The sequence below is a fragment of the Taudactylus pleione genome, unplaced genomic scaffold, assembly GCF_031769625.1.
Source record: "Taudactylus pleione unplaced genomic scaffold, aTauple2 ptg000026l, whole genome shotgun sequence".
In the NCBI taxonomy this organism is placed as follows: Eukaryota; Metazoa; Chordata; class Amphibia; order Anura; family Myobatrachidae; genus Taudactylus; species Taudactylus pleione.
In genome coordinates this window covers 42,014,782-42,033,799 of record NW_028284428.1, presented here as the reverse complement: position 1 = coordinate 42,033,799, position 19,018 = coordinate 42,014,782, and the positions used below count along the sequence as shown (strand labels likewise).

The 19,018-nt window shown below is 46.5% G+C and overlaps 1 protein-coding gene across 8 annotated transcripts in view; it reads left to right on the top strand.

The window, feature by feature from the left end:
• The window catches only part of CASK (calcium/calmodulin dependent serine protein kinase), a 450,595-nt gene that overhangs the window by 239,775 nt on the left and 191,802 nt on the right, over window positions 1-19,018 (top strand). The gene's annotated exons all lie outside the window — the stretch shown is intronic.

Below are 19,018 nucleotides of genomic sequence, written 5' to 3'. Positions count from 1 at the left end.
CATAGACTGGTGTATCTGTGCATGTGACCACAATAAGCTGTACACTCCATAGAGCTGGGCTTTATGGAAGAGTGGCCAGAAAAAAGCCATTACTTAGTGATAAAAATAAGAAGTCACAATTTGAGTTTGCCAAAATGCATGTGGGCGACTCCCCTAATGTATGGAGGAAGGTGCTCTGGTCAGATGAGACTAAAATTGAACTTTCCGGCACCAAGGAAAACACTATGGCTGGCGCAAAGCCAACACATCCCATCACCCCAAGAACACCATCCCCACAGTGAAACATGGTGGTGGCAGCATCATGCTGTGGGGATGTTTTTCATAGCAGGGACTGGGATACTGATTTGATTTGAGGGAAAGATGGATGGTGCCAAATACAGTGATATTCTTGAACAAATCCTGTTTCAGTCTGCCTGTGATTTGAGACTGGGACGGAGGTTCACCTTCCAGCAGGACAATGACCCGAAGCATACTGCTAAAGCTTCACTCGTGTGGTTTAAGGGGAAACATGTAAATGTGTTGGAATGGCCTAGTCAAAGCCCAGATCTCAATCCATTTGAGAATCTCTGGTCAGACTTGAAGATTGCTGTTCACAAGCGGAAACCATCCAACATGCAGGAGCTGGAGCAGTTTTGCCTTAAGGAATGGGCAAAAATCCCAGGGGCAAGAACTGGCAAGCTCATAGAGACTTATCCAAAGCGACTTGCAGCTGTAATTGCGGCAAAAGGTGGCTCGACAAAGTCCCGACTTTTATGTTATGCACGCTGAAGTTTTCTGTTATGTCGTCCTAAATGTTGTTTGATTCACAATATAAAAAAACACAAATTCACAGTTGTAGCCATGTTCTGTGAATGAAATGATGCACACCTTCAAACAATCCATTTTAATTCCAGGTTGTGAGGCAACAAAACATGAAAAATGCAAAGGGGATGAATATTTTTGCAAGGCACTGTATGTAATACCTAAATCAGGTCTCACATGTCGGGATCTGATAATAGATCCTTGCAAAATGAATATAAATTAATATTACTTTCAACATTATTAGATATAGTTCGCATTGAATCTCTTGCCACTGAAGATAGGGGATAATTATGACCTAATTGGAGTCTATGACTTACAGGCCAGAAAGAAAAATTAAACGAGGATGGGGAAGGTGAGAAAAAAAATCACTAAAGATTGTTTCTAACCCTGTAATTGCTTGCTACCTTGAGTAAAGGACATGCACTTTGTAAGCTACATTTGGAATAACAAAGCATTAGCGTTTGGAGTCAATTTCTGGGGTCGTGCTAATTGTGTAAAAGTAGTAACTATGAATATTAAGGAGGTGTGTATTCTGCAATTTTGTCTATTTATTTTTCCTTCATAAAATAATAAAAAGAAAACCAATATTACATTCTACCTAAAGAGCCTATGTCTATGTATAAAATTTGCATTATCTGTCCTGAACAGCTTATGGCAGTACAAAAACTCCCCCAAAATGGCACCAGAAGTGCAACTCCCTCAGTGAGGAATGGCGTATTGCGGATTTAAAATTATTTACTGTATGTTGTACTTTTATTGCATTTACAAACAAAAGTATACCTTTAGATTTCTCAAGCTGTTAAGCAGCTCATAGGCAAGACTGTTGCTTTAAATATGCTATTTAACCTACAAGAGAGAATATTTGGATTGTCGTGTTTGGATTTGGATTACACCATTGGTAATGCAGTGATTTTCTGTGACCTGTTTTTGCTGTTTACATCAGCAGGAAACTTGTCTTAACAAGAGGAAACAGATGTGAGTCCTAGGTCTTATGTAATAAACATATGACTACTTTTTAAGGTGGATTATGTCTACTATGAAATATATTGACAGTCAAGAAATTAACAAATAACTTGTCACATAAAATGGATATTACAATTAAAATACAGGCCTTAACTGAATGCATTAATTTTCTTCAATGATCGACTCAATACTATAGATTAAATTAATGCCTAAATGATATTAATATGTTGTTTATAATCTAGACTTATTGAATGTATTCAGTGTTTTAAATGCCTACACAAAAATAAATCAATCAGAGTTGATGCGGAGTTGGAGGCACATTGCACATAAAAATAGTTTATTTACCACATAACATATGTGGCAGATTTACATAAGGTATATTTACACCCAGACACGCCAACCTTAAGCACAATAAAAGTTTAACTTGTGTTTTGATAGAAAAAAAAATTAATTTAAAATTAAAATGAAACTATAATACAGCTGAGAGATGCTCCTTATTGCGCATGAATGAAAGTAGCAAAAAAAATATATATAGTGGTTATCCAATACTGCCAAAAAAGGATGATCATTCACATGCCAGTCAGTAGTGCTCCCTAGAGTCAAATATACATAGGGAGCGATTCAATTGTTTTGGGTGCCGTGATAATTAATGGGCATCCAATGTAGCAATTCAATTGATTTTGCTCGCCAATTCATTATCACGCTTGTCACTCCCTTTAAGACAGGGTTTAGCCGCTAAATCCGTCTAACGTAGTGGTTAGGGCCCCAAACCAGTCTTTTCGTACATTTCTGCTTGCCTCCTCAGGAGGGACGAGCAGAAATGATGGCGTCTTCAGCCGTTTACGCCCGAATGGAGCAAAAATTGAATTGCTCCTTCGGGCGCTCGGCACTGACAGCCGATGGCGCTAATAATTCAATTGGCCCCCATAGTATGCAAACTAAGAGAAAAGAAAAGTTACTCTCTGTGGGGGCATGCTTACAGTTAAGAGGGTAATAAATGAAAATTCTGTATTACATTAAAAATTAACTTTTATTAATATCTTTTAAATACATGGAGCAAATAGAGGATAACTAAAGTGTATTGGTAATCATATTGGAATTTTGTCAAAAATTCTTGTGCTACAGTATCTGAAGAAGCGGAATATTTTGTTCACAAAAACTTGCTTCACAAATAGACTTTTTATTAACGGATAGTGTGAAACAGAACTTATGCCTGCTAAATTATACTGCATATATTTTTGTATCTTAATTGGCTAGGGTCATGCAGTGAAATATAGGTATGACGGTTACTCAACTCTGACTCATTTAAGCATGTTCTCACACATCCTAGATCAGTGGTTCTCAAACTCTGTCCTCAGGGGCCCCATACAGTTCACTTTTTCCAGGTGACCCAGCAGGTGCCCAGGTGTATTCATTACTCACTGACACCTTTTAAAAGATCCACAGGTGGAGCCAATTTATTACACTAGTGATTCTGTGAGGAGACCTGGAAAACATGCACTGTTTGGGGTCCTGAGGAACAAGTTTGAGAACCTGTGTCCTAGATTACATTAAACCCATAGAAATGGACACCATAAATACATATCTTATACTCTCAGGCAGTCTCCCGTCACTGGCCCAATCCTCTCAGTTCGGCGGCCGGCAGCACACTAGAGCAGGGGTTCCCAACCTCTGTCCTCAAGACACACTAACAGTCCAGGTTTTTAGGATAACCATACTTGAGCACAGGTGATTTAATTAGTATCTCAGTTATTTTGATTTAAACATCTGTGCTTAAGCATGGATATCACTAAAACCAGGACTGTTAGTCTGCCTTGAGGAGCGAGGTTGGGAATCACTGCACTAGAGTGTGCTCAGAGTCTATAGCGCAGCTATTTCTACTTCAGGGTCCACATGGTGACCTTGGGGTATAGCTGGATCCTGGATCCTCGGGCACCACGGAGTTAAAGCTTTCAGCTGCTCCCAGGATGCACTTGGGTCCATCCTCCCCTATACCCCGAGCCACATGCACCTCAGTTTAAGATGGTGCCCGGCCGGAGTCGGGTCACCCTGCGGGGGGGGAGCAGCCCCCTAAAGCTTTTTATTTTTTTCTAAATTTATTTTCAATAAGTTTTTCTTCAGAGCGGCAGCGATGGGCTGTCTGTACAGACGCCCACGCTGCCGCTCCTTCTCCCTGCTGGCGTCGCGACGCCAGCACTGAACTGGGGATCGTGGTGGGGGAAGCCAGAGTCTGTACTAGCCGGACTCTGGTTTCCCCCGGGACTGCTGCCGGAGACGCCGGGGAGATCCAGGTAAGCCGCGCACCGCTGATTAGCGGCGGTGCGCGGGTTCCTTTTAAAAATGCAGTCCCATGCCCCCGGTTCTAGGGGACAGACCGGAGGCGCTAGCGGTGGCGGCGGGCCCCCCCTCCAGCGGAGGCATACCCCGCCAGACCACTAGACCACCAGGGTAAATAAGGCAAGCGGGATGCCGGCAACCTTGGTGGTTAATATGCTAGCCAGGGGAGGAAGCCTTCCCTGTCTAGCGGCTCCTCCCCTCAGCTCAGCGCGCCTTTCAGCACGTAGTCTGGCGTCGCTGAGCTGCAGTTACACAGCCACTCCTCCTCTGAGTTCTCCAGCGGCCATTTTCTCTGTGGCAGTGCGGATTCTCTCAGGGAGCATGGGGACCGGTCCCCCTGTGTACCTCTCCCCCGACAAGGACAGTGTACACAGCACTATAGCCCTCCCAGACACTGAATCTGGGCAGGTTGATTGTAGTGGAAAAGTGCAGTGAGTATATCTTCCTGCATGGTATGTGACTTTTGCTAGTGCTGCCTGTCTGTGCTAATTTCTACTTACTGTCAGCTTATTCCTATCCCTTTCCTTCTCCTACAAGCCCTAAAGGTGTGTGGGGGAAGGGTGTTTCTACTGACCTCACTTATATAGATCACGTATTTGTGAGGTCCGTCACATACGGTTCTGTGCTACACAGTACCGTATTGTGGGCTGTTGGCCAGCACACTGGTGAGTTCGCACGTTTTCTTCCTGTGTCATAACTGTATATTTAATTATATAGTCGGTCATGTCTGAGGAGGAGATTGAGCACTCCGTTGCTCCGGTATTGTTCTCCTGCAGGCGCTGTTCTGCAGGAGTGGATAGGGAGGATTTGTCGCAGGACGGCCTGTGCGGACGGTGCCAGGCGATCCCTGGTACGTCTAAACCTCCTATGTTGCAGGAGCCACCATGGGCGATGTTTTCCCAGGTGCTGGTGTCCATCGCGGACCGTCTGTCGGTCCCGACTGCCGTCCCTACTAGGGCGTTGCCCCAGCCTACCATCCGGCTTTCCCCGGGTGTCCCACAATTATTGCAGACTCCCCCGGGGTCTCAGTCTGTTGGTCCCTATGCGGGGTTGCCAATGTATATACAGTCCACCCCAGTGGCGCAGCAGGCTGTGGTGCCGTTTCAGGCTCCTGTGGCAGCTCCTCCACCCTGGGTGGATGCGCTTTCCCACACTGTCCAAGATTTGGCGGCAGCATCTTCGGCTTTTCAGTCGATGTTGCGCAGCGACGTGCCCTCCAGGGCGTCTAAACGCACAGTTATGGCGCAGGCTGCGCATTTTTCGGACTCTGAGGGGTCCTCGGATGATGGCGAGGTGCAGGATGACTCCGCCTCAGATGCCTCAGTCCAGGAGGTAGACACTAAGTCTTCCATCAATGTGCGGGCTCTGGTTAGGGCGGTGCGGGCCAGTCTTCTGATTGAGGATGAGGCTCCCGCTCCCAAGTCGAGGTATCCTAGTTTTAAAAAAGCTAAGGTTACTTCTGCAGCGTTCCCTTTGTCTGATCAGTTGACGGATCACATGGCGGTGGCCTGGCAGACGCCCAGTAAGCGATTCCTGCCACAGAAGCGGTTGGCGTCCAACTACCCGTTTCCGGAGGCGCATTGTAAGAAATGGGAAACTCCGCCTGCGGTTGATTCCCATGTAACACGCCTCATCAGGAGTGCTACTTTGCCATTGCCGTCTATATCCTCGCTGAAGGATCCTACGGACAGGAAGGTGGAGACTTGTCTAAAGTCTATTTATTCTCTCTCAGGGGCTGTGGCCCGGCCGTCCATGGCCATCTCCTGGGTGGCCAAGGCCATTGAGGGTTGGGCCAACGCCTTGGAGGATACGTTTACGGATGAAGCTCCGGATGTCCAGAGGGCGTTGTTAGGACAGATGAGAGATGCCGCTTCCTACATTGGAGAAGCATCTTTGGATGCTAGCTTGCTGACCTCTAGGGTTTCGGCGGCAGCAGTGTCTGCTCGCAGATCCTTGTGGTTGAGGTCTTGGAGAGCAGACGCTGATTCAAAGAAAGGCTTGGAGGCCTTACCTTTTAATGGAAAGTTACTATTTGGTCCGGACCTGGACAAAATAGTAGATACCCTGGCAAAGTCCAAGTCAGCCTTCCTCCCTTCAGCTACGACACCTGCTAAGGTCCGGAGCTCAGCCTTTCGCTCCTTTCGGGTTCAGGGCAAGGCGAAAGGTCAGTCCTTTCCGAGGGAGTCCGCAACCAAGACCGCCTCAAAGCCAAAGAAGCAAGCCTGGAGTGCTAGGCGCCCTTCTTCCAAGCAAGAAGATAAGCCTTCGGCATGATGGGGTGGGCCTCCCTCTGGGGGACCTCAGAGTGGGAGGCCGACTTCTTCAATTCGCCCAGTGCTGGCACAATACCACCACGGATGCCTGGGTGCGAGAAGTGGTCTCCCAGGGGTACGCCCTGTCTTTTCGGCACAGGCCGCCTTGCCAGTTTTTTTGCACGAGTCCTTCTCAGGACAAAACCAAGGCCTTGCAGGTTCAGGAAGCCATAGAGGCCTTGCTGACGGCGGGGGGTCATTATACCCGTGCCACAATCTCAACGTGGGATGGGGTATTACTCTACGCTGTTTCTGGTGCAGAAACCCAATGGCTCTCATCGCCCCATCCTCAATTTGAAGTCCCTGAACAGATTTCTCAGGGTTCCCAAATTCAGGATGGAAACTTTGCGTTCCATCATTCTGGCGATGGAACCGGGGGATTATATGGTCTCCCTGGATATCCAGGACGCCTACCTCCATGTGCCTATAGCAACTTCGCACCAATGGTTTCTGCGGTTTGCTATTCTCCACAACCACTACCAATTCAGGGCTCTACCCTTTGGCCTCACCATGGCACCAAGGGTATTTACCAAGGTGATGGCGGTCATGGCGGCTCACCTTCGGAGCCAGGGGATACGGTTGCTACCGTATCTAGACGACCTCATCTTGCTGACAAGCTCCCTGGAGGTACTGATCCAGCATCTCCACCTGACGGTCGCTTGTCTACAGGCGCACGGGTGGTTGATCAACTGGAAGAAGTCCTCCCTCATCCCATCTCAGCGGATGGTTCATTTGGGGGCCCTTCTGGACTCTCGTCAACAACGGATTTTTCTGACTCCAGAGAAGGTCTCCTCCTTACAGCTGCGGATTCACAGTTGTCTGAGCAGAGGCAGAGTGTCGGTGCACTCAGCGATGAGAGTTTTGGGGTCCATGGTGTCGGCATTCGACATGGTGGAGTTTGGCCAGTTCCATTCCAGGCCCCTGCAGAGGCTGATTCTTTCGGAATGGAACGGATTGCCACACAGGATCCGCTCTCAGATGCTGGTGTTGTCCTCGGAGGTGCGTCTGTCCCTGGCCTGGTGGCTACAGACGGCTCATCTCCTCGAGGGGCGCCCCTTTTGGATCCCGGAGTGGGTTCTGCTCCCGACAGATGCCAGTCTCCGGGGTTGGGGGGCGGTGACAGGCTCCTTGTCACTTCAGGGTCGTTGGTCGGCGGAGGAAGCGATTCTTCCCATCAACATCCTGGAACTGCGGGCAGTGTACAGAGCCCTGCAGTTGTCCGGCACCGCTCTTCACGGAAGGGCCGTTCAGGTGCAGTCGGAGAACGCCACCATGGTGGCGTACATCAATCACCAGGGAGCGACTCGCAGTCGAGCTGCGATGTCGGAGGTTTCCCGCGTCCTGGCTTGGGCGGAGCGCTATCTTCCAGCTCTCTCGGCAGTCTTCATCCCAGGAGTCCTCAATTGGGAGGCGGACTTCCACAGCCGTTACGACGTGCATCCCGGGGAATGGTCGCTTCATCCAGAGGTATTCCAACTACTCGTGGACAAGTGGGGGCTGCCGGAACAGGACCTGATGGCGTCCCGTCACAATCACAAGCTGCCCATATACGGGTCAAGGACAAGGGACACAGGCGCAAGTCTAATAGACGCGCTGTCGGTGAAATGGTTGTTTCGCCTGGCTTGTTCCCTCCGATATCTCTGCTGCCTCGGGTCCTGCGCAAGTTCAAGCAGGACGGAGGCACACTGATCCTGGTGGCCCCAGCGTGGCCCAGAAGGCCGTGGTACTCCGATCTGCGGAGCCTGTCCATTGACGCTCCGTACCTCCTACCTCAACGACGGGACTTGTTGTCTCAGGGGCCCTGTCTTCACCCGGATCTGGGTCGACTATCTTTGACGGCGTGGCTCTTGAGACAGCCGTCCTGAGGTCTCGGGGCTTTTCTAGCTCCGTTATTACTACCATGCTGAGGGCGCGCAAGCCTGCTTCCGCGAGGATCTACCACAGAGTGTGGCACACTTACTTTCAGTGGTGCGAGGCCAGAAGATATGATCCCCAGGTGTTCCGGGTTTCTCGTATTCTGGCTTTCCTGCAGTCGGGTTTGGACGTCTTTCCTCACTGAAGGTGCACGTGTCTGCTCTGTCGGTGTGGTTCCAGCGCAGGATTGCTGCTATGCCGGATGTACACACCTTTTTCCAGGGTGTTTTAAGAATCCAGCCTCCCTTTGTGCCACCTGTGGCCCCGTGGGATTTGGCGGTGGTTCTTCGGGCCTTACAGGGTCCTCCTTTTGAGCCCTTGGAGTCAGTGGAGCTCAAGTGGGTAACTTTTAAGACGGTTTTCCTCTTGGCAATTGCTTCTGCCAGGAGGGTTTCGGATTTGGGGGCGCTTTCCTGTCGTCCCCCTTTTCTGGTCTTTCATCAGGACAGAGCGGTGCTTCGCACTCGTCCTGATTTTCTGCCTAAGGTGGTTTCCAGGTTCCACATTAATCAGGAAATTGTTGTACCAGCCTTTCAGTCGCCTGATCTTTCGGCTGGGGAGGCTTCCTTAGACGTTGTCCGTGCACTCCAGGTTTATGTGGACCGGACTAGTTCGGTGAGGAAGTCGGATTCTTTGTTTATCCTCTTTGGTTTTCACAAGAGGGGTTGGCCTGCCAACAAACAGACTCTGGCCCGTTGGCTTCGTTCTGTTATTATTGAGGCTTATATGCAGGAGGGTTTACCTGTTCCAGCCTCTGTTAAGGCTCATTCCACTCTGTCTGTGGGCCCTTCTTGGGCTGCTAGCCGTGGCGCCTCTGCTGTTCAGCTGTGTAAGGCGGCCACCTGGTCTTCCATTCAGACCTTTTTGAGGTTCTATGCGTTTGACACCTTTGCTTCTCAGGATGCATCCTTTGGGCGCCGGGTTCTCCTATCGGCACAGGAGCGTCCCCGCCCTTAGTTGGACTGCTTTGGGACATCCCCAAGGTCACCCTGTGGGCCCCTATGGACCCTGAAGTAGAAAACAAGAGATATGGTAAGAACTTACCTTTGTTATCTCTGTTTCTACGAAGTCCATAGGGTCCACAGGGCACCCGCCCTGACGCACCTGGCTTCATATGGGCTCTGTGACTGGTCACCGGTTTTCCGTCTCCCATTTCTGTGAGTATGGTTCTTGTGTGTTCCAGTCTTCCTTCTCTCTGTTTCGTCTCCTCCTCCGGCCTGGGCTGCTTACCAACTGAGGTGCCTGTGGCTCGGGGGCGGGGTATAGGGGAGGATGGACCCAAGTGCATCCTGGGAGCAGCTGAAAGCTTTAACTCCGTGGTGCCCCAGGATCCAGCTATACCCCAAGGTCACCCTGTGGACCCTATGGACTTCGTAGAAACAGAGATAACAAAGGTAAGTTCTTACCATATCTCTTGTTTTTCCCTGTACTGCGCATGCGCAAGATGACGGGAAAATCACAGCTGCAACCATTTTCCAGGCGTTTTTACGGCGCCGTTGTGGGACTCCGGAGTCCCACAACGGGGGACCCTGCTCTCAGTTGAGATGGAATCTGAGGCCCCTGTACCCTGCTCTCAGTTGAGATGGAATCTGAGGCCCCTGTACCCTGCTCTCAGATGAGATGGAAGCAGAGGCCCCTGTACCCTGCTCTCAGATGAGATGGAAACAGAGGCCCCTGTACCCTGCTCTCAGATGAGATGGAAGCAGAGGCCCCTGTACCCTGCTCTCAGATGAGATGGAAGCAGAGGGTAAAGGCAATCAATAATGCAGGAGAAATCCTTCTAAAATCATCACATGCACCTACTGTGCATAAATAGGTAAACAACAGCAAACAATTACTGTGTCACAACTGGATATGTATTATCATCATGATTATGGTCACACGGAAAGATTCTCCGTGTCAATAGATCAAAACATATGTATGCAGTATATCATAAAACCCGAAATCAGGTGGCTTAAATCATATATTTTCACTGTGTTAAACCCCTGAATGCCAACATCAATAATGCTGAAAGTTTAAAACAGATAGCTATATAACCAGATATTGTTACTGAAGATCTAATACAAGTTTGGTGCAGTTCAGAGCACTTCTTTCTGATATCCCCTAATGCAATGGCATGTCATTAATCAATTCACTAATTTGAGATGTGTACACCTCCAGCATTTATCACTGGTCTCTTCTAATGATGGCAAATTGTTAATTCATAAAGGAAGTGTGTCTATTTATGTATACTTCAGAAATGTCCAGCCCTTTGTGAATTCGCAATCAAATCAAATATTTGTATGCATTGCATTTATATCCTATCAATATGACCGCGATTTAGTGCCTACTTGCAAAATGTTATATGCAGGTGGATCCTACCAAACTAATGAGTTTAGGTATTTGATTTTAGTGCCCTTTTGCAAATATATTTATATATGCATGTAGATCTTACCAAACTGATGTGTTTAGGTAATTGATTTTAATGCCCTTTTGCAAAGATTATATGTGACATATACTACTGTTGAAAAAGTTTTTACTTTTGGTTTCTTCCTAACCCCAAACTGCCAGTGTATGGGGTTAGAGAGTGCTTCACACATATTGTTTTTCTGTGAAGGGAGTCACTTGGCATTGTTAACCCTACTCTTGTGGTAGGTTACTTGCAAATATTTCCCAGGTCCCAGGACTAGGAAATTAGGAGTCTGTTGTCCCTGGGCTGGTATCACGTAAACCCTGCAGTAGGCCTCTCAGGTTTTCAAAAAGGATCCTGTGCGTTGATTGTTATACACCACAACAGTCCACCTTGCCAGCACCTGTTCGGGGTCACATTGAATGCTCCCCTGGTCTCAGGTTGTGACATACCGCTTATCAGCCTCCCACTTGGGATTCCCACAGTGATTACAGCCTTCTATGTTTCCTCCTCTCATATATCCCTCCTGGATGGAGGGTTATGTCCAATCAGTTCAGAATCTTGCTTCTTGGCTATTACAGGCGAATAAGGCAGCAGTCATTTCAGCATATAAATGGACTGCACCATCCTCTCAGTCCACCCTGCTTTCAGGAAGTAGGTGTATATGTGTCAAAGTCAACAATCAAGAGAAGACTTCATAAGTGTGAATATAGAGGGTTCACCACAAGATATAAACCATTGGTGAGCCACAAAAACAGGAAGACCAGATTAGAGTTTGCCAAACAACATCTAAAAAAGCCATTACAGTTCTGGAACAACATCCTATGGACAGATGAGACAAAAATCAACTTGTACCAGAGTGATGGGAAGAGAAGAGTATGGAAAAGGAAAGGAACTGCTCATGATCCAAAACATACCACCTCATCAGTGAAGCATGGTGGTGGTAGTGTCATGGCATGGGCATATATGGCTGCCAATGGAACTGGTTCCCTTGTATTTATTGGATGTCACTGCTGACAAAAGCAGCAGAATGAATTCTGAAGTGTTTCGGGCAATATTATATACTCATATTCAGTCAAATGCTTCAGAACTCATTGGACGGCGCTTCACAGTGCAGATGGACAATGATCCAAAGCATACCGCAAAAACAACCAAAGAGTTTTTTAAGGCTAAAAAGTGGAATGTTATGCAATGGCCAAGTTAATCCCCTGTCCTGAATCCGATTGAGCATGCATTTCACTTGATGAAGACAAAACTGGAGGGAAAATGCCCCAAGAACAAGCAGGAACTGAAGACATTTGCAGTAGAGGCCTGGCAGAGCATCACCAGGGATGAAACCCAGCGTCTGGTGATGTCTATGCGTTCCAGACTTCAGGCTGTAATTGCCTGCAAAGGATTTGCAACAAAGTATTAAAAAGTGAAAGTTAGATTTAGGATTGTTTAGTTTGTCCCATTACTTTTGGCTCCTTAAAAAGTGGGAGGCACATATAGAAACCGTTGTAATTCCTACACCGTTCACCTGATTTGGATGTAATCACCCTCAAATTAAATCTGAAAGTCTGCAGTTAAAGCACATCTTGTTTGTTTCATTTCAAAGCCATTGTGATGGTGAATAGAGGCCAAAATATGAAAATTCTGTCAATGTCCCAATATTTATGCACCTGACTGTATATTATATATTTTTGCATTGTATGTGACTTGTGTAAATCTGCTGTGTGTTATACTGCCTTTTTTATTCCTGAATAACTGTCAGGTATAACTATCACTGCTGTTTCTCCTCTTAAGCCCTCTGCTACAGGTGTGTGGGTTATTTTGGGTGTGAAACACTGTCACATTGTATTATATTACTCTGCATCACATTAGGGATATTGTTATGTCCAAAGAAAGTGAAAAACAGGAGGCGATAGCCCCTGTGCTGGTTTCATGTATGACCTGTCAGGTGGACTGGTCCCCCAGGATTTCATACAGAATGGACTATGTGGTCACTGTTTCAAGGAGTCACCACATCAGTCAAAATCTACCAGCTCCTGGGCAGTAGCCCCCTTGGGCTTCCTTTTCCAACATCATTGCGCAGGTTGTAAACCAGTTATCTGCATCTTTGCTGGCCCCTACTATGGGGTACCGTCAGCAGCTACAACCTACTATGTTTATGCCTCCTATGCATCCGTCCTGGTTGGATGTTTATGCCCACTCAGGTCAGAGCATGGCTTCGTCCCCTGCTGCATTTCAGCAGATGCTGCAAGCAGCTAGGCCGGTACAGCCTAAAAACAGAAGGCGGTCAGCATACAGGAGGACATACAGGGCTCCTCTCAAGAGTCTCTCTCAGGAGAGGAGACCATTTTCTTACAGCAGATGCTCACTCCTTGATTAGGGCTGTCAAAGCTGTGTTAAACATAGATATTGAGCAGCCAGAGCTTAGGACGGTTCCGGGGTTTAAATGCCAGAAGGTTGTGAAGGCTGATTTTCCCAAATCGGAGATGTCTCCTGTCCATAAACATCCTGGAACTGCGTGCAGTGTTCAGAGCACTCGTTCAGGCACAGGATATACTGAAGGGCAGGCCTGTCCAGGTACAGTCCGACAACGCCACTGCAGTAGCCTACCTCAACCATCAGGGAGGCACGCGAAGTCGGGCTGCCATGGGCGGAAGTGTCAGACATTCTGGGCAGAACGTCCTTTTACAGCAATCCCGGCAGTATTCATACAAGGAGTCCTCAATTGGAAAGCGAACTTCCTTAGTCGGCAGGATATATATGCCGGGGAGTGGGCTCTTCATCCACAGGTATTTCAGAGCCTAGTGGACAGGTGGGGACTTCCAGAGGTAGACCTCATGACCTCAGGCCACAACCACATGGTCCCCAGGTACGGGTCCAGAACCAGGGATCCCGTAGCAGAGTTTGCGGACTCTGTAGCAGTGAAGTGAAACTTCAAGGTGGTGTATCTTTTTCTTCCATTCTCCCTTCTCCCAAGGGTCATCAGAAAATTCAAGCAGGAGGACGGACCAGTAATACTAAAAGCCCCTGCTTGGCCCAGATGCCATTGGTTCATCAATCTTCAGAGTCTCTCAATAGACACTCCATGGCCTCTTCCTCTAAGGCTGGACCTGTTAACATTCAGACCTTCACTTCTGTCTTTTGACTGTGTGGCTCTTGAATCTTCCATCTTAAGAGCCAAGGGTTTTACCAGTTCTGTAATTCAGACGATGTTTATTTTGCGGAAACTTTCCTGTGCCCGCATTTAGTACAGAATTTGGCACTAGGATTTTCAGTGGTGTAAACATAGAAAATTTGATCCTCAAGTTTTTAGGGTCTCTCGAGTGCTTGCTTTTCTTCAGGCTGGGTTAGATCCGAGGTCTCCGCCTGGCCACCCTGAGAGTTCAGGCATCTGCACTCTGTTTGGTTTCAGTGAAGTATCGCCGCACTGCCTGATGTTAGGACATTTTTTCAGGGTGTGCTGAGGGTTCAGACTCCCTTTGTCCCTCCGGAAGCTCCGTGGAATTTTACTTTGGTTCTCAGGGCTCTACAGGCTCCCCCATTCGAACCCCTGAAATCCGTAGACTTTAAGTTGCTGACAGCAAAGACAGTTTTTCTTCTTGCTATCTCCTCTAACCGCAGGTTTTGCAGCCCTTTCTTGTCACTCTCCCCATTTTGATTTTTCATCAGGATAGAGCTGTTCTTCATACCAGGGCAGGTTACCTTCCTAAGGTAGTTTCCCGCTTTCATTTGGGCTGTCCCCGGAGACTATGCCTTCACTGCTGACTCCTACTTTGTGAGATGAGCCAAGTGCTGCAGGAGAATGTCACACTGCAGCACCCAGTTCTTGTCACTGAGGAGGAGCCCTCATTTTGTTGTTACCCCTTCCGAGGATGACACCCGGTGAGACCCGCATCCCCATAGTGACGAAACTGACACCACATGCACCTTGCTTGGCATGAGTGAACTGGCAGGTCACGTGCAACTCAGCACAGTCTGTTGGTGCATACTAGTCTAATCACATTGCAAAAAAAAGACGCCTGGCGCTAGCAGAATCTCATGGGACCTGGCGCACTGAGAGGAGTTTTTTGTTGCGACGGCATCAAAGTTGTGTAAGGACACATCTGTAGATTATATCTATAGCTGGGCATACATTATGCAATTATCAGCTTGATCTACAGGTGGATTGGGCGATAATTGTATAGTGTATGGCTGCGATCGATCGGATGGACGGGTATAAAAAATCTCCTAGCCAGATTAATCTGATAATTGGTCGATCACATCTTGCATTGTGTGCGCTGCCACAGTTGCCCGCCCTTTATTTCCCCCGGGGAGGAACCCAGATATTGTGTGGCCATGCACTGTGACATATCTCAGTATATGGCCACGATATCTGCTGGTTTCAGGCTGCAATGCATTTTTGTTATTGATCTAAACAAAAATTAGAAAAATAACCAAGTTATATCATATGTGCAAAAAGCCAGAGCTTTGACAGTGAATGGGTTAAATTTCCTTTGACCACCAAAGGTATTTTAAAATATATTTAATTTATATTTAATTTGAACAAAAGTGGATGCTTTTGCTTAATTTATTGCACTTGGACGCCTAGCACTATTAGGCGACATTCCTTGGAAATGACATTATTTCATTATTGCATGAAAAATTGCTTCTTCTCAGTGTAAATGCAGCATAGCTAGGCATCATGCAGCTCTCCAGCTGTTATGGAAAGATCCAGAATACTTTAACTGTTGTTTCTAAACTGCTATCTGATTTGTTGTGATGGAGTTACATGTATTATGAATGCTGCATGGCTACATGTTAACTGTTTTATATATGCCAACTAATTTCCCTTCCTCGCATTTCTGTCCCCAGCGCATGCACTCCATTCGAACTGAAATCTAGGCTGTGATTCTGGCATTGATGTTGGTGTTAAGACTGCCTTATCACTGCAGGGGGGAGGGGGGGTTAAGGAGATCCGTTCTACACTTATGCAGAACAGATCTCCCCTTCTAAAGCTGGGGTGCACGACGGCTGTGGGACAGTGCGGACACGTGATGCGACCTTGCATGCGACCTGAAGCACTTCTGTATGTACTGTATCTTTTTATGTATGATTTTTAAATGGATAACTTTAACTCTATACAATGGTTGTTTAGGAAAGCACTTGACATTGAAATATTATAAAAGTACTTGCATGATATTAAGTTAATTGGGCAGTAATAAGGATATAGTTGCTTGTGAGAGAGTCCCAAGGTTTCTGAAGTATCCACTTAAGTAAGGTTTTAAATAGTGAAATGTGTACAGTGTATAAAAGCATGCACTAAAGACAGTTTGAACACTGTAGCCGACCACCCCGCTGACTGAGCAACTGATTTGGTGAGCATACACACTTACCAATTGGGAAGTTGTGATGTCATTGTCGTTGGTTCCTGCAGCCAGCACAACGGGTCGGTCAGTGTCAGAGGCGGCTTACCGGCGCTTGCAGATGACATAATCTCCAAATGCCGGCAGAGGAGAAGCTCTGCCAGTAACCCGGGTCCAGCCTGTTGTGTGAATAAGTTTCAAGCCACTGTGACACGGCTTGTTACCTGTGTTCAATGACCTGGGGTTCTGGTCTGAAAGCGGAATAATTCCACTTTCAGACATATAACCTGGGAATTTCCGTTTTTTTCTTTTACCTCTGCAAAATTCCAGGGATTTGCTCGAGACACCCTTTCACACTACACCTGAGACCTGGGTCGACCCCCTTCAGACATAAGATGGGTTTTTCAGTGTTTTACAGTTTTTCAGTTTTGTCATTTAGAGGGGGACGCTTTGCTGGCACGGTTCTCCTCTGCACACTGTCACCACTGGCACTGGCCGCCTCCGCTCAGTGACACTGGCCTCCTTCACCTACTGTCACTGGCACTGTTCTCTGCCCACTGTTACCACTGGCACTGTTCTCCTCCTCCCACTGTCACCACTGGCACTGGTACTATTCTCTGTGTGTGCAGCGTTTCTGTGGCCTTTCTCTGGCTGCCGCTGATGTCATAATCATGCATCCCTGGCTGGCCAATCAGGAGATTCTAAAATCCTGGGTCGCACCATTTTACATATAATCTGGATTGTCTACCCGGGATGTAAGTACTGGGAAAATCCCTGGTCAACAGCAGGGGCGCCTTTCAGACATAAGTGAGACCCTGGTAGTTTGGTCGAGTCCCGGCAAAAACCTGGGAATCTCACTATGGGTCGTATTCAATTAGCGGCGAAAACGCCTGTTTTTCACCAAAAACTGGCATAAATAGTGAAAATAAAGTGGAGAAAAGTTTTCTCCATACCAGACCAGGAAATAAGGTCACCCCCAAAGGGTTCTGAAAGAAATCCCCACGTTTTTAGCCAAAAATAGGGATTTTGCATTTTTTTCCTCCTGGTCTGGTATGGAGAAAACTTTTTTCCCAGGTTTTTTTTGCCTGTTTTTTGTCAAACATTTTGCTGCTACTTCAATACAGCCCTATGTCTGAAAGGGGTTATAAGTGGTCTGAATCAATGTGGCTCTCAAAGTTTAAATGGGGAAATAAGTAATAGGACCATCACCTCTTTATAAGATATTCCAGAAATCTGTAAGTGTCTTATTTTGTTTATTTTTTGTATCTCTTAGCCTTACCTAGAAGTTCACTAGAATAATTTTTAGGGACAGTTCTTGCATATACTTGTATGTAGCCTTATAGGTTTTTATCTCACCAATGATTTGGAATGATTTGGCAACAAACCTGGAGGAACTTTTGGTGTTTAATCAGATTGCCGTTTTAGCATGCTTGGTAGCTATAAGCTGGCTCAAAACTAGGTCATCACTTTTAAAAGGTTACAAAATATTTCACAGCTGTCCTTTTTTGAATAATGAATGTAAAAATATATCACTCTCCATACATTTAACAACAATTTTTATGAAAAATAATGTACAATTTAGCATAAAAATGGGTTTGTAGATCTGCTCCTATTGGAGAGGGTGAATCATGACTTGTGCTTTGTTGGCAAGCATTGCTGGCTGTAGATTGATCTTGAGCCTAGTTAACCCCACCATCACCTGTCAGCAGTTCAGCAATGCCCTTCCAGATTAGAAACATTGTTAATGAAGCAGTTCCTGCTATTACCCTTGTTAAATGCTTCATGCTGCTCCCACTAACTTGGATGCAGGGAAACAAGACATGTTACATGGGTCTCCCCGTTGCCATGCTCCCACCTTGTCTGGTCTATAAAATCTAAATATGTATTAGAATAATATCCATCAAATCAGGTATTTAAATATTGGCTTCAAACATAGTCCCCACTGTTCAAATTTTGTTTACGGACCACCACAATTTTAACCTGATGTATTGTTATCAGAGTTAGCACATTCAGTCATGGTGGCAGCTGCGTTCCTTTGATTTGCTGGGACGCCCAGCCTAATGTTTTATTGTAAACACTTCTGATGTAAGTTGTTGATGCTGTTGAATGGCCACTGTTATGCTGACCATACACGGGGCGATTGATCACACGATTTGGGCAGTTTCTACAGATTGGACAGACCAATCATTTGAAAATAGTTGTATTTTGAGTCTTCTGCGACCCCGATGCGCGTCCCCGCCGTCGTCTAGTTTTATCGCAGATCAGATGGTTTTCCAGAGAGATGTCAACTGATCGTGTAGGAATTGACACATATTATGTGATGTGATTGATCAAATCGTATGGTCTTATGTGAAATAGTTGCATTTTAAATACAAATCGTCCTGTATCTGATGGGAAGAATTTTCAAGGGAAATCGTACAACTGATCTGACCAACTTTTGAATCTCACCGTGTATGGCCACCTTATGAACCAGAAGACAAACCTACATAAGCTAATGCTATCTGCTGCCAAACTACCTGTTCAATGTAGACTCTTGTATGGGTGGCCATGTAGGTCACAGGTTTGATTTGATCATTTAAGACAAATGACCGGAGTACACCATCTTAACGAATCTTTCATGAGAGCCAAGATTTTAATACATTGCTCCAGGAATGGCAAATGAATAGGTGGGGCACTATGGTGTGAGTACTGTCTTAATATCTGCCTAAAGTGTAGAATACTCAGTCATGTGTGATTGGTTTGAAACTCTGTATTGAGCACCGATCCCCCCTCCCCTACCCTCCCACAAGTGCACACACCCTTCCCTACCTCTATGGTATTGCATAATGACATTCTAACATTAAATGACAGTAAACAAGAATAGATTGTTCTCAATATGTTTGAGGGTTGGGCTGATCAGATGGAATTATTGCTGTTTATTCTATGTCTTAATCCCAATACAACTTAATGATTGTTTAAAAAAAAAAAAA